This window comes from Centruroides vittatus, unplaced genomic scaffold, assembly GCF_030686945.1.
Source record: "Centruroides vittatus isolate TY-2023 unplaced genomic scaffold, ASM3068694v2 contig_420, whole genome shotgun sequence".
Lineage (NCBI taxonomy): Eukaryota > Metazoa > Arthropoda > Arachnida > Scorpiones > Buthidae > Centruroides > Centruroides vittatus.
Window position 1 is genome coordinate 104,057 of NW_027122228.1, and position 15,062 is coordinate 119,118.

General features: G+C 31.5%; 1 protein-coding gene across 1 annotated transcript in view; it reads right to left on the minus strand.

The window, feature by feature from the left end:
* LOC136976733 (uncharacterized) overlaps nt 1-15,062 on the minus strand; it is a 128,381-nt gene that overhangs the window by 58,683 nt on the left and 54,636 nt on the right. The gene's annotated exons all lie outside the window — the stretch shown is intronic.

Consider the following 15,062-nt stretch of genomic DNA (forward strand, 5'->3'; position numbering starts at 1 on the left):
ACGATTCACTTCTGGTGATGCCACGCTTGTGGGTTGGGGAAAAATTGGGACAAGTAAGTTTAATTTTTTAATTTTTGTTTATCGGTAGTAGAATCTTTTTAAAGTTGTTGAAAAAAAAAAACAGTTTTTCCATATATTTAAATACAATTATTTTCGTATTGTTTACTTTACTTTTGATAAACTTGAATTATGGTTCAGAGATTAAGGATTCAGCAGAATAATGGTAATAAAAAACTTCGCTTTTTTTCTTTTTTTAAATATAATTCAGGCGAAGAAGACAAAACCGCATATCTCCACTCGGTAGAAGTAAAGTTAATTAATCCATACGAAGAATGGTTAAGTATCTTTGATATGAAAATAACTGGTAAAGAAATAATAACAGTAACACCTGGAGTAGTTTCAACGAAGGTAAAACGGTTACTTTTTTCGACGGAGTTATTATAGTTAATGTACAGTACATGTTTATAGTTAATAAATTTGTTTATAGGGTGATTCTGGTTCACCGTTGATTATGAAAAGCCGTTCAGGAAACGACGTTGTTATTGGAGTACTGAGTAGGGGTGGCAGTGATGTTAGTGAACCTGATATTTATATGTCAACAAGTGTTTATCATGATTTCATAGCCCGTAACAGTCCTGCCGTTCTCAGATATCATGTTTTTTGAAGTAGAGTTTATTAATTGAAAATTTGACTATATATAGTTCATCTGCAAGTAGTTTTTTACTGTGCAGTATAAAACAATTATATACAGTAGAGAACCGAAAATCGGAATCAATTGGGGACTGGGGTTGTTCAGATTAGTAATTTGTTCCGATTACCGATTATGTACGAAAAAATACATTAACCTATCCGATGTTCAAATTTTTCTCCGTTGCGTGTCGCTTCGTGTTGAATTTTCGTCGATTTTAAGCCTAACGAAAACTTTTATAATAATAATCGAGGCATAATATCGTTATAATATCGTTAAAAATTATTTCTGCATTTTGTATAAACAAAATAAATATATTGAAGAATATAAAAACATGAAAATTATACTTTAGAAGTAAATTTAGTATCAAAAACGTTCGATTCAGCACGACACAGTCCGACTGAAAATCGTTCCGATTACCGGGGTTCCGATTAACGAGTCTCTACTGTAATTTCTGTATTGTCCAAAAGCGTTTTATGGTGAATAATGTCTCTTTCGTATCAAAAAAATTGAGTTTTATCTCTGTAGTGAATCGAATTTAAGTTATGTAATTATTTCCTTACCAAAATAAATTTTAAATGTGTATTTGTTTCTACTATCGTGAAAGAGTGGATAATTTTTTTTTCTTATGTAAAATTCAGTTTTCGATTATAACGTAGAGATTAGAGTACAGTACATACAGGCTATAGCGTACATTATCATTATAAAAGAATACAGTACAATACAAAACAAGAATTTTATGTTATTTTACAAATGAGTCAAGATTCTTTATTTTTGATAATGAAATATTCTTACGCGTGAAACTCATGGGCGCTTCAAGTTCATTTTTTTATGAAACCGCTTTCCCAGACACATAATTTTAATTCGATGAGGCATTTATGTGAAGTTTCTATACCTTACTACTATAGTTAACACCTCGTAACTACACCGTAGTCTGCTGTTCATATTAAAAACACAGCAGCTATAAAATTACCATTATCAGCTTGGCAGTTTTTGAGATTGAAGGAGGACAGATGACGGACGACAGTGGGAATTTATTTATAGCTTTACAAATTTTTCAAATTACAGCCCAATTTGGCTCATTTTTACCAGGATGGAAGGCATTCGTTGCTGTCTTAAATTACTTCATGGTTTTTTTACCTTAAAAAAGTTTGTTTACTTATGGACCTATTTAATTTCAAAAAATAATTAAGGTTTACAACAATGACTTTAAAAGTTAATCTATTATCATCAAATTACTGAACTGACAAATTAGAAACCAATCTCTGAAACCTAAAATTATTCATACCTAGATGATACAATTGCAAATTGTTTTCAGATCATGTTACGTAAAAACAAAGTATAACATATATATATATATATATATTTCAGTAGTATTTTATATCGTTACAACGACGAGAGAACGTGAAATTATATAGTAAAATTGGGAGAGATGACCTTTTTTCTACAGAGTGCTGTATTTTCTTATTTATAGCAGTACCTGATGAAAAATTGTACTATCGTATGCTGGTGACATATGCTAACATAAGTAATAGTGTAAACGTGAAAGACACATAAACAAATTTGTTATTAATTAAGAAAACAATTTAAAAATGGTTTATCTCTCCCATATCACTATTGGAGTATGGGTTAGTTGGATCGTGCTATATGGGAGAGATAGACCTACGAAAAATGAGAATAGGAATGAAACAAGCATTAATGATAAAACTTTATTGACTGTTTAAAAGCGGCCCTCTTAGTGCCTATAGGGCAGAAAGAGTTTTAAAAAGTCACATTTATTGCCATTTATTTATCATTAATCTATTAGTGTACAGTACATGTAGTTTGACGTTAGTCACGCAACTTTGCTTATTTCTGTACCAAGCCTCCATATTAAAATGATCCTGAACATCAATGAGAGATAGACAAAACTGTCCCGACACATCTGTTTAAACCAAAATTATCACAATTAACAGACAATTTACACTTTGTGTGAGAAACAGGTTTAAAAATATTATCAGATAAGTAAGGTATGATCTTACTATCTAGAATATTAAAAAAGTTTTGACTCATCTGATTTGGATTTCACATCATATTAGTATATAAGAATTGTGCTAAGATCACAAAAACAAAACAATGGATTATGTACATCCACCATGAACAGAAGAAACTATCGCAAACCATTCTAGCGAAGGCTATAATCTCCATATCAAACAGTACTAAGAAGAAGAAGAAGAACCATCGTAGCGCACGGATAAAAAAAATATTCAACTGGCCGCTCACATCTCTCGCATTTACCCTATATAAAGTTGAATTTTTTGATACAATGTTCATAATTTCACAATATTGGCACGAATGTTTGCACTAAATTATCGGAATATTATTACAATTAAATAGTAAAATTTAGAAAGTATATTAGAATGTCGCTTAACGAGCATAATTCGTTTCAAAATCTCACTCGTAATACGAAACACTCGTTAAGCGAAATAATGTTCCTAATATAAATTATTGTAAAATACGATAATGCCGGAAAAAGTACTCAAATATGTTATGTATAACGTTTATTCGAATAAAATTATACACTATGCATTGTTAAGGAGCGTGAATCATCACATCTTTTCTTCTAGCGTAGACTGAACAAACATGGAATGCGAATTCGATTTGCAAAAAACAAAGAAAAAGCGAAAAAAAATCAGATTTGTCTGATTAACACACGAAACGATATGCCAAATTGTTGAACTATGTACAGGCTATAATTAAATATTATGAATTAATTAATTTGACTAGAGGTATGCAGTTATGCTGCCATCTTGTATTAAATTTAATAGATATAAATAATTTTTAATTTAGACATTTCTAAAATTTAATCTAGAATTAATCATTAAATTTAATGCGAAATGGCAGCGTAACTGCCTATCTCTAGTCAAATTAATTAATTTCTAATATTTAATTATAGCCTTTACATAACTCAGGAATTTGGCATATTGTTTGGCGTGTTTACTATATAACGGGCTATGGTTGTGGATGTTTATACGTAATATGTATGAACACAAGTTTGGAAAAATGTGTGATCACAAGCGACACTAAGATACAAGCAGAACGAGTGCTAAACACAGACTGATGTACCATGCGCGCAATCTCGGACACCCCCTCTTCTCGTCTAAATATGATTCATAGTTTCATATTCGTCATGACGACTTTCTGAAATAGTCTAATATACATAATAAAAATGGCAGCTTTCAGAAAGAAACAAAACACATTTAACACGTTCATTTTATATCACAAAAATTATTAATTGTGATTATTGATTAAGTCACATTTCGCATACAAGTTTACCAGCGAACGTTTCTGCAGAAATATGTGACTATTCCTGACAATTAAATACGATAACTGTATATTGAACATCAATTTATAAACGTGGCGAAATTACGACAATATATTTATTTATATGTTTTTAAATATAAAATCTGCGCTATACTCATCAACTGTTAATCATATTTTAAGAGCGAATACACAGTATTACAGACTAATTTCGTGTAACGGAAAAACGAACAAACAGGCCTTCCACTTGTGAATAGACGAGCATCATCTAACAATTTTAGTATTTTCAGAAAGGCCAACATTAAAACGTTTTTCGAGATTAATTCACATGTTTGGGTAATCTTCCGATGATTTTATTTAATCTCTTGATACAATTTTAAAAAGTCCAGGAGGAAATATATTTAAAACATTATAAATTGAAGACAATATACAAATAAAAATTTGGTGTCTGCCCACATTTTTCCCAATCACAAGAACACAGTTTACATGAAAAGAGTCGACCATTCCTTTTGTGGCTCTTCTTTGCTTACGAGTACGTAAATTGATTAATCGATTATTCGAATCTCTTTTGCTAGAATCTTTCCACTCGTTCGGACATTAATTTTCACAAATTTTGTTTATTGTTTTGAAGTGTTTTTGAGTTAACACTAAAACAATAAACTACTATAAAGTCTTTGTATTCTGTCACTCGCGATCCTATCCAGTAATCGTACACGGACGGTCCGATTTATGCCGGATTACAGAGCCTCTGCTGTATTTTATTTTTACACTTACGTTTGTCATGTTTCATAAAAACCATGGGACATACCTATATTATATATTAAAATGACAACACCAAAAAACTAACTGTTTCGCAATTCTTGCAAATATGACAGTACTTTTCAGATTATCCCAATGTAATTCTATAACATTTAAATTTCTTTTAGATTAAATCAAATTAACATTGTTCTTTCGAGACATCATAGTTTTTCCTTTGTAACTTGGCGCCGGCCTGGACCAAATTTTTTTACGCGTGAATCTTTTCTGCCTGTCTACTATGTAGTGTATAAGCACCTGCATTCGTAAACGCAAAAACAATATAATATTTTCAAAAATAAATTTATATTTTAATATTTTCAATTATATTTATTTTAATTTATTTATGTTTTGTTGCATTTAAGTAATTTTAGTTTCAAAACCGTCTAATTAGAAAAACAATCGAATTGAAACAATGCCTTAGAAATGATTACGAAGTAACAATGAATTACGTTTGTTAGAATATCTTTATTGTAAAAAATTCGTTTTTAGATTTAATGTCCACCACGAACTTTTCCTGTGTCTTGCTTTAACTATTTAAAGTTTCAGATACGCGATGCTTTCACAACTAAAAAATAAGTGTAAATGTAATTTTTGATAATTGGAAGAGTTATTACTAATGTGAAATCTTCTCATTTTAAGGTATCAAGTTGTGCAAAAGGGAATGATCTGTCCGTAATAAGCGTATTGCTGATTGATTACTTACGAGTTTACTGTTATTTAAACCTGTTCGAGCGATACTGCCCAGAAACTTCAGACATCTTTTGCCTACTCTCTACGTTTGCTATTGTGCTCTCATCGAAACCTAACGAGTGCCCGCCCGACAGTCTAGCAAATAGTATAAAAGAATTATCTCTCTCAGAAAAATAAAAAACTGGAATTACGAAGAAGAGTTTCAAAGTTCGGAGAAATACTATACGATCAGTATATTCTAGGTTGAGCGTCGATGTCGACGCCTTCCGTGCTCTGAAAAGTTTCGAATTGTTGCCCGAAGACAATGGATGACCAATCGGTATTCGTTATTTTACGTCGCTTGCTCTTGTGTTCGTTCTTCGAGGTGTTCGTTGTCTGAACATAAAGGTTTTTTGCGGAATTTTACCCGATTTGTTCGTTAATCGATCACCACCTGTATATGGTTTATATTAAACTATAATTCCTTTATTTTTTCAAATAATATTTATTTAGCTAATAAATTCCAGAAAATGAACCTCTGATTATACTCATTGGATGGTACTTCATTTTATTCATGAAATGGTATTAATTTTAAGTTAAAGTTTACCAATATCATCAGAATTAGTTCGACTTTGTAGTAATGTAAAAACACTTGTCAATTACTTGATTGACATAAGTCTGTTTTCTTCTTCGGTTCCAAAACCTCCCTCTTTGTATTCTAAGGCCATCATTAGACTATAACCAAAAAAACTTCAGTATTACTTTGTCCAATATATTTTGGTTAATTATAACATTAAGTTGCGCTGATTTGCAATAATAATTTTTAAAACACAGCAGTTTAAAATAATATAACAGTGTTGATTGTTGAAACTTGTTGATTCTAGAAAAAATTATAGCTCTGTTTATACTTAAATTCAAAGGATATCGACAGGTTTTTACTGGCGAAATTCATAAATTGCTTTCTGAAAGAAGCCCATTATGGGTTTTGCCAGGCTCACAATGGGTATTTGTGCCAGAAGGATGGAACGTCTTTCAAAAAATTACCAAATTATTGATCTATACACTACATTCATATTATTAATATCTATCTTAAGGAATCTTATTGTAATTTCTTATATTATAATATAACACTTATTGATTAACTGACATAATTGATGCAGGATATTTACCTCAGGCAATTTTTTCCTGTGTTCATAATTGTTAATCTATCAATTAAATGATATTTTTAAAAATTCTTACATTGAGAGCAATTCTATCGCAACACATGAAACTTAATGAAATTTCTATTTTAGTTTCGTGAATTATGCGTGTAGAACATTGTTCTATATCTATATAATTTATATATACGAGGAACTCGATAATAAAAACAAAAATGTTTATGACTTTAAATAAATAAACGTGTTTTAAAATAATACTGTATTAATTAGTTTCTAATTTTACTTTGTGCGTTATATTTAGATGCCAGGCGCAAGAACATAATCAAATAAACTCTATGTAACCATTTTGTCAGTCGAAAACCTGTCAAATGCACTACGACCGTATAAAATCGCTAGAATACAAGTAACATGTTTAATTTTATACACTCGGCAAAATATGGGCTTTTTACAGAGTATAAGCTTTTGCAGTATATATATATATCTTATATAGTTCTATATATATATTATTTTATATAAGTTTCTATTTATGAAAAGAATTTGAATATTTTTAAGAGTTTATATGTTTCACCTGTAAAATGATACTGAAATTTTCGTAAAAAATCGATTACGAAAGATTTCAAATTGAATCCATCAAATTAAATATAAAACTTTTGAAGACAACAGAAATATTTATTAATTACAGTAGAGCGTCGATAAGTGGAACGTCGGTAAGTGGAATGGCCGGAAAGTGGAACGATTTTCAGTCGGACTGTGTCGTGCTGAATCGAATGTTTTTGATACTAAATTTACTTCTAAAGTATAATTTTCATGTTTTCTATATTCTTTAATATATTTATTTTGTTTGTACAAAATGCAGAAATAATTTTTAACGATACGATAGCCTCGATTATTATTATAAAAATTTTCGTTAGGCTTAAAATCGACGAAAATTCAACACGAAGCGACACGCAACGGAGAAAAATTCAACAGAAAGCGATACGCAACGGAGAAAAATTCAACAGAAAGCGATACGCAACGGAGAAAAATTTGAACATCGGACAGGTTAATGTATTTTTTCGTACAAAGTCGGAAACTGGAACAAATCATTAACTGGAAGGACCCCACTCCCCAATTGGTTCCACTTATCGACGCTCTACTGTAGTAATTTTCTTGAATTTTTTCTAAAACAAGGAAATTACACAACAGATATACAGTCAATATATTGATTGAATAATCGCATCCTTGCTATGTGTGTAATTTTCTTATGTAAGACAAATCAACACATTGATTATAACAACACATTCTTCCTATGTTATATAACACACATTTAGAGTAGGAGGCAATTAATACAAACAAGATTGTTTATCGCAGGTAGGGAAGTTCTACAATATTTTAATCACATGCTATACTAACATTTGTCCACATTACTTTCTGAAAATTAGTGTTTTCAGCATCATCTTTTTATAAATATACAGTGTTTAGTAATTACATTGATATTAAACTAAATTTTTAGACTTTTATTACTACTAAATGGTCAAATTTAAATATTAACAGATTACTATTCTTAACCTATGATGTAAAGTAAGTAAAATATTTCACTAAATTATGGCTGAATCTTCAATAATGGCCTTTCTTTTAGCCATTTTTTCAAAGTCTGTATGCATTTTTGTTTGAATAATTTCTTATAATTAACGGCCACCTTCAAAACATTAAACAAAGAAAAATAGAAAAATATCTATTATTTAAAATCATGGAAAACACAAGTAATGAGATTAAAATACTTCTTTATTCCTTAAATACGGCATCGCAAATTCTCGGGTTAAAAATATTAACATGTGAATGTGATCGCCATAAGAATTTATGGAATGTTCGATTTTTCAAATTTTATTCAAATTTTCTCGAATTTTTTCTTATCTTGAATTCGATGGCATTAGTTTCCACGATATTTTCTGATAAATTCGTATGCGGAGATTTCTTTAACATATTCCTAAGTTTCAAATACATCATGCAGTTATTTTTCATTGGTATGATTGTATGCTGGACTTTTCTGTTCTCTTTATATAAAAGAATTCGTTTACATCTTCCTAGCAGTAAATCTTGCTATGAAGTCGAGCAAACGTTAATTACCACTGTAGAATTTCAGTTTGCAGTTTTCTTTGCAGTCACTGCTTTATTGCAAGTCACATGTTACTTCATGCTTGACTTTTCTCTATATTTTGTCATGGAAAAAGCAACAGTAATGGAATTCTATCTGTGCAATATCGATTGGGCATTATCAGTATTGTTTTTAGTAGGACAAACCGTTTACATGTCATTTTTTGTTTATAATTATTTATTTATCTTGTTTAATGGATTTAACAAATTGTCGAGCAAACTGGATGTAATTCCTCATGGAAGAAGCAACATAAAAAATCTAATCGTATACATAATCGAAGAACATACAGAATTAATGGAAGACGTTCGAAACGTCAATAACCAACTGGAAATGTATTTTCCTGCTTTTTACGGCAGTACTTTGTATGGGTTCAGTATCCTGGTAACCATTTCTTTGTTTTACGATTTACCTGCTCAAGTTAAACTGGCTGCATTTGTTACTATCATATTCGTAATTTTCGAATGTATAATAATTTCATTCGGATTATCCAGATTCACATCCTCGGTAAGATTAATTTAATACTTGCATATCCAAAGTAATATGTAATCTATAATCTTTAATATTCATTTCAGATTTACGGAAATTTCAACGAGATTAATAAATTCGCCTCATGCAGGTTCTCTTTGGTTTTTAAATTAAAGGTACATTCAATGTTTTACGTATACGTTATCTACAAGTTTTATGCTAAAAATATGTACTTTTTCGAACAGATGCTGAATTATATGAAGAGATTCGGAAAAACACCTATCGGAATTTCGGTGGGTGGATTTTTTCGAGTGAAACGCGATTTCCCGATTAAAGTAAGTTTCGAATAAATAATCATTTTAATTATTATTGTGGATTTTATCTTCATTCCTATTCTTCCTTTTAGATGATGAGTAGTCTTTACTCAATTCTTTCTGCACTCATCGAATTGGCAGAAAAGAACAAAAGTACGAAATGTACTTCATCAAATTTGCTGAATGCAAGTAATATTCAGAACACATCACTGTATGGTGAACGTTTCAAGGTGACTACATAAAATGAATGGATATTCGTTGATCTGAACTGAGAAAACAATCTGCAGCTTATCGAGATACTGCTGATTTTTATATTCTTACATACGTGAACGAACATAAAACATTTGTAATATTGAACAGCTAGAAACACTTCTTATACGTATGAACACAAAAAAAACAATGTACACTTAATGAGTAATGTAGAAAATGAAATTTAAAACTACCTTAATTATTTACTTTATCAATCATTAATTCTAAAACATTCTGTAAAGAAATATTGTAACAGGGACCATACAACAGATCTAATATTTTTCGTATATAGACGGAACAGCTGAGAATTTTCACGACACTAGTTCTGTGCAAAATTTTATTAGAAACGTGTTTAGGTGGTACACAGATTAGTTAAAACCGAAAAATTTGTGACAAGCTGTTAAACAAGTGCGAACTCACCTTCTTATATATTAAAAAAAAATCTTGCCTGTATTATTTAATTACAAAAATCTACTTTGTCACTTATTACTGATGAATAAACTCATCACACTCAGCTTAGTTAAATAACTTAACCAAACGCATTTTGTCTTTACTGGCCCTTATCAATTAGATGACATACAAAACACAGAATATTTAGTGATAATTAAACAGGCTGGGTGTGTAATAAGTCACTTTCCAATATTTACTTATTTTATTCAGTCGTTTACTTGTGGGACTTTAATAATTTTGTAGTTAATGTACGCTCTTCGTATGAAATTATGTAGTTTTTATTATCAAATGACAACGTTTCTGGAATAGATCGGTTTACGCCTTAACAAAATGCAAATATAAAAATAAAAAGTAATGGAAAAGCATGTCTCTATTTAGAAAATTTTATTTCCGATACGTTTTAAGAATAAAATAAATTATGCTCGTGAATCGCGGTGGCAGTAAAATGATATCCTTTTTGTATTCGAAATGTTGACAGGAACACCTTTTTTCAGTGTAGTAAATAGAATTTAAATTATGTAATTATTTCCTCATAAATAAATTGAAAACGTGTATTTGGTTTCATGACTCATCTGTTTCTAATAGCATGACGGAGTGGATGATATTTCTCTTGCCTAAAATTACGTTCCGATTAATAATAGGGTATCCGATATAGGGGCAGATAACCATTAGAAGTACTTAGGACAGTCGGAGTCAAATGTAAAGCGAATCTATTCATTTTTTTTTCAGTCTAGTAAGTGTAGTCCTGATAATATAAAGATTCAATATACATTTTTTTTTGAGACACAGAATGTAATTTTAAACATAATAAAATTATTTTGTTTTTTAGAAAACAAATATTATCGAATTTAAAAAACTGTTATAATGAATGTGTGCGTGTTCTTTACACAACAGAGCCGTTACATCTGCTTATACATTGTTGCGACCTAGCCAACAAATACAATAATAATTATCAAAAATTTGTAATTTTTTGTTAGAATTAAATGTAGGAGGTAATAATTTAACTATTAACTGTGCGATCAGTTAAAAATTACAGAAATTTTCTTTGTTTTTTATTATGAGTATAATACGGATATGGCAAAGCTTTCAATCCTTACTAAATACAACTTTATTTCTAATTGTAATATATTATTTTTTAATCTTATATTATTTTCTATTAAAAATTCTAGCAACGCGAGTTACGTCATTTTCCCAGGTGTTATCAGATTTTATTTTAAAAAATCAATAATATAATTGTGTGTGGCGCCATCTGTTGTAAAAGGTATTTATTGTGATATCTCTGATATTTTAAATTACTATTAAACGGCAAAAAGCTTAATTTTCAACGTAGGGGAGTTTAAGAAAAAAAGTGTAAATGAACATTTTATTTGTTATTAACATTAAGTCCCACGCCTCTCCAGACACATCACCCCATCTATCTCCCACCCTCTCGACCTTTCACCACGAAAATTTAACAGCATCCATGTCTTTCATATATAAGCAGCCATTTTGCCAAATTTTGTTTTTTAATATTTAACTCATCGTGATAGATACAAGCTCAAACACACACACAGCCATTTACAGGATTTTTTTGTTATGTACCTGTACAGTTAACATCTTTTCGTTGTTATGTGTAGTTAACATCTTAGAAAGTAAAATGAGTCAGGATTTTAAAGCTACTTTCTAAAAGATTTGTGGTAATAACAATTCTTTTTAATATTTTCTGATATTTGACACCCAAGAAGTTCCATGTGTAAATAACTGTAGTTACAATTTTTAAAAAGATTTTTTTTATCTGTCAATCATTAAATCAAAATAATTCGTTATACGTTGTGAAATAATTTAATAAATTTTGTAAATTACTATGTTCAATCCAGCCAGTTATATCCGATGGTTTTTTTTTTTTTTTGTCTAAACGTGTTTTAAAATCTTTCTGTTTAAATAAGTTTCTTATATTTAGATGCCAGACGCACGAAGATAATCCGATAAACTCTATGTAACCATTTTGTCAGTCGAAAACCTGTCAAATGCACTAAGACCGTATAAACTCGCAATAGTACAGGTAACATGCTTAATTTTATACACTCGGCGAAATATGGGCTTTTTACAGAGTATAAGCTTTTGCAGTATATATATATATTTATTATTTTATATAAGTTTCTATTTATGAAAAGAGTTTGAAAATTTTTAACGAACGCACCCTCACTCGTGCCTCCCCGATTTGTTCTCGCTGCCGCCACTGTCTACCTCCTTCCAAACGGCCTGTAGGCCATGTCTACCGCCTGAAGTCATCCGAAGACGCCATCTATTGCCTGTAAATACAACTAACTATTATTATTTTTGTCTTATACCTGAACCAGGAGGCGATTCCTGGGACCTTGCTGGTAGCAGTCCGCCTCTCTCTACACCGGCCCACCACGTCGCTATACCACAGACACTTCGGAACTCATATTTCAGGCATGCGAGGCAGAGGACGACACTGCGCATGACGAAAAGTCACTTGGCTCTCTCTCAGCCATACAAGTGCAGCGCGCCCGCAGGCCCAATAGAGAGCCGACTGAGGGCCACGTGCTCGCCTTCATATCCTCCTCTCAGTATTTGTTAGTACAAGCGATAGTCATCTCGTACTCTCTCAAAGCTTGTGGATTTCGCCGCGATTTTTGAAAATGAGGAATTATTGAAATAGAGTGAATAGAGTGGAGACTAGGATTTCTCAAACAGGATCCCGGGAACCCGGTTGTTTTTTTAACCCGGGAAATATCCCGGGAAATCCCGCAAATTTCTTAAAAATTCACTTTTTTCTTATTTTGTGTTAAAGTTGAAGAAATTTTGCAAATAGAAAGTATAATTAAGTCATAAATTGTCAAAATAAATTTGTATTTATTAATTTTAAACCTACTTATTAGCTTTTTAAATTTTTGCTCGTGAAGGCATGTTACAAATGGTCAATAATCAATGCGTAGCTTATTTGTGGCAGGACTCTGAAAATTCTTTACTTGTAATATCTGGAATAATTGTGCTTATGCTGTTTTAGTTTTAACCATGCCCAGTAACTTCAATAACTGCGTAACGCTAGGTTGTGCAAATTGGGCAAGGATACAAAAGAGTACGAAGTCTGCAAGTATGAAGTTTTTCCGTACTTATGGGTTAAGAGGACGCCAGTCAGAAATTGCCATCAAAATCGCATTTTTGAATGAAATTATCTAAATAACAATAGAATAGTAAATGTAACTCAAAAATTACTGTTTAAGTTGTAAAAATGAAAAAACAGCAAAAAGGATGATTATTGATATCACGTCTCTGATTCCAGCAAACAAGAAACAGTGGGGACGCACGTTCTAACCTAACCCAACAAAGGCCGGATGGCCGAGCGGTCAAGGTTAGCAGCCTATCGCCCTGGAGGACCCGGGATCGAATTCGGACGGGTCGAGAAATCCCAGGAATTTTTCGGGGGGTGGTCCGTCCGGATATGTCGGTCCCCGTCCCTCACCACCCGGCCGTCCCATTGTGGGCCTGGCCGAACCCATAATGGGCTTGCTTTAAGAGGCCCTCTTAGTTCCCACTGGGTGGAATAAGTTACAAAAAAAAAAAAAAACCCAACCCAACCTAACCTATTCTAATAATTTGGTTGATAATAATTATGATAGTTTATTAGAACGTGCATCCCCACTGTTTCTTCTGTTTGCTGGAATCAGGGACGAGCCGCCATTTTGGCACCGTAGGTAACATCAGGGCCGGTACTAGGGTTTTGAGCGCCCCGGGCAAAACAAAATTTGGCGCCCTTTCATACAAGAATATACAAATTTACTGCAAATTAAAAAAAAAGGCAAAAAATCAAAATTACACAATAAAGAACTGTGTAAAAAATTTATTTATTTAAAGCACGGCAAGTGTTGTTAATGCAAAGTTTACAGAAAGACAAAGTTATTTAACCATTAAGGCGTATGACAGGTGCCAGTATCACTTTGACTATTCATAATTTTGTTGATATTTGTAATTTATAAATGAGTTATTATGAGTTCTGACTATACAAATAGTTTTCTTTGAATAATTAGAATATTATTTATATCTGTTGACAATAATAAAATAATTAGAGGTGTGACCTTTATTTGGTATTATTAAAGTAAAAACAATTTATTGCTTGCTAAAAAAAATTGATGTCTCGCGAAAAATGATCAATTTTAATTTATAAAATCTAAAAAAATAATGAATGTAAAAAAATATTTTTTTTATATCGGCGCCCCTCAAAATTTGGCGCCCCGGGCAGTCGCCCGGCTTGCCCGCCCCTTTATCCGGCGCTGGGTAACATTAACCGTTAACTGTAATCGTAAGGAGTAAGTAGTTTTTGAAATTTGTTAAATATTAAAACTAATCATTTGTAAATCGTTAATTTGTTGATTGATTTAACAATTGTTTTAAATTTGAAAAATAAAAACTTGCATTATTCGGAAAAATCGCAATTTCCGACTGGCGTCCTCTTAACCCACAAGTACCAGTTTTTCTTTATAAACCTAATTATTAAAGACAAACGAACTGTCGAATTATCGGGCCACAAGCTTAATACCGCTATTAAAGCAGCCAAGGTAGACAAATCAAGAATACTAGAAAGCAAAAGAAGTACTACAATCTCGAAAACGAACTAGAAATCCTCCTTGCTACAGGTGAAAAAACATATAACATCTGTTTTCTCTTAAATGCATTAAACACGATTTCAATCACATGAATTCAATTGGAAAGGGCATTCCGGGAAACAGTTCACTTTTATCCCGGAATTCCGGGACAAGCAAAAGACCGGGAAACGAGAAACCCTAGTGGAGACGGATCTTCTTTGGTAATGTATTTAATTACTCCAACCTCGA